Genomic DNA, 946 nt, shown 5'->3' with positions numbered 1-946 from the left:
TTTTTTGTGAGCAAAGCATCTTGGAGGATGACATTTACTTCAAAGTGATTCTCCCAGATGGAAGACTTGAAATGGCTGTGGATGATGGAGGTGTTCTGCGGGATGTGCTGTCAGAATTCTGGAATGATTTTTATGAGCAGTGCACTATGGGAAATAGCTTTAAGGTGCCATATCTACGTCATGATTTTGGTAAACAAGAGTGGGAAAGTATAGGTCGAATAATCAAATTTGGCTGGCAAAAAGAGAGGTACCTTCCTGTAAAACTGTCACCTGTACTTCTGGAGCAAGCTGTTTTTGGCTCTGTGGAGAGTGATCTTGTGGACAGTTTTTTTAATTATGTGTCAGCGTCAAAGCAAGTGATCTTTAAATCCTGCTGTTCAGATTTTGAAGGTGTTGACCAAGAAGAATTGTTGGAAATCATGGACATTCACAGCTGTCGTAGGCTTCCAACAGCTGATAACATTGAGCAAATCTTGAGGGAACTTGCCCACCAAAAACTGATTCAAGAGCCTGCCTTTGTAATTGAACAATGGAGCAGTACACTTGCATCCCTGAGGTCTGAGTTGAAAGGCATTGCAGCAGTATATGAAGGCCTACAACCAACATCACGAAAGATAATGAAGGGAGTTATCTACCCCAGTATCCTGAATGCCCAGGAGAACCAAATTGTGAAGTATCTAAGTGCATATCTTAGAGAGGCAGACACACACCACCTGTCCTGTTTCCTCAGATTTTGCACTGGATCAGACTTATTCACAGGAAAGAGCATCACTGTCAGCTTCACACAAGTGCAGGGATTTCAGAGAAGACCCGTCGCTCATACGTGTGGCTGTTACTTGGAATTGCCAGTCAGTTACGATAACTACCCAGATTTTCGACATGAAATGAACAGAGTCCTAGAAAGTAATGTGTGGGTAATGGACATTGCTTAAGCAAAAGATTTCAG

Source organism: Monopterus albus, unplaced genomic scaffold (genome assembly GCF_001952655.1).
Source record: "Monopterus albus unplaced genomic scaffold, M_albus_1.0 scaffold103.1, whole genome shotgun sequence".
Classification (NCBI taxonomy): domain Eukaryota; kingdom Metazoa; phylum Chordata; class Actinopteri; order Synbranchiformes; family Synbranchidae; genus Monopterus; species Monopterus albus.
The sequence above is the reverse complement of the archived record's forward strand: the minus strand, read 5'-3'. Positions refer to the sequence as shown.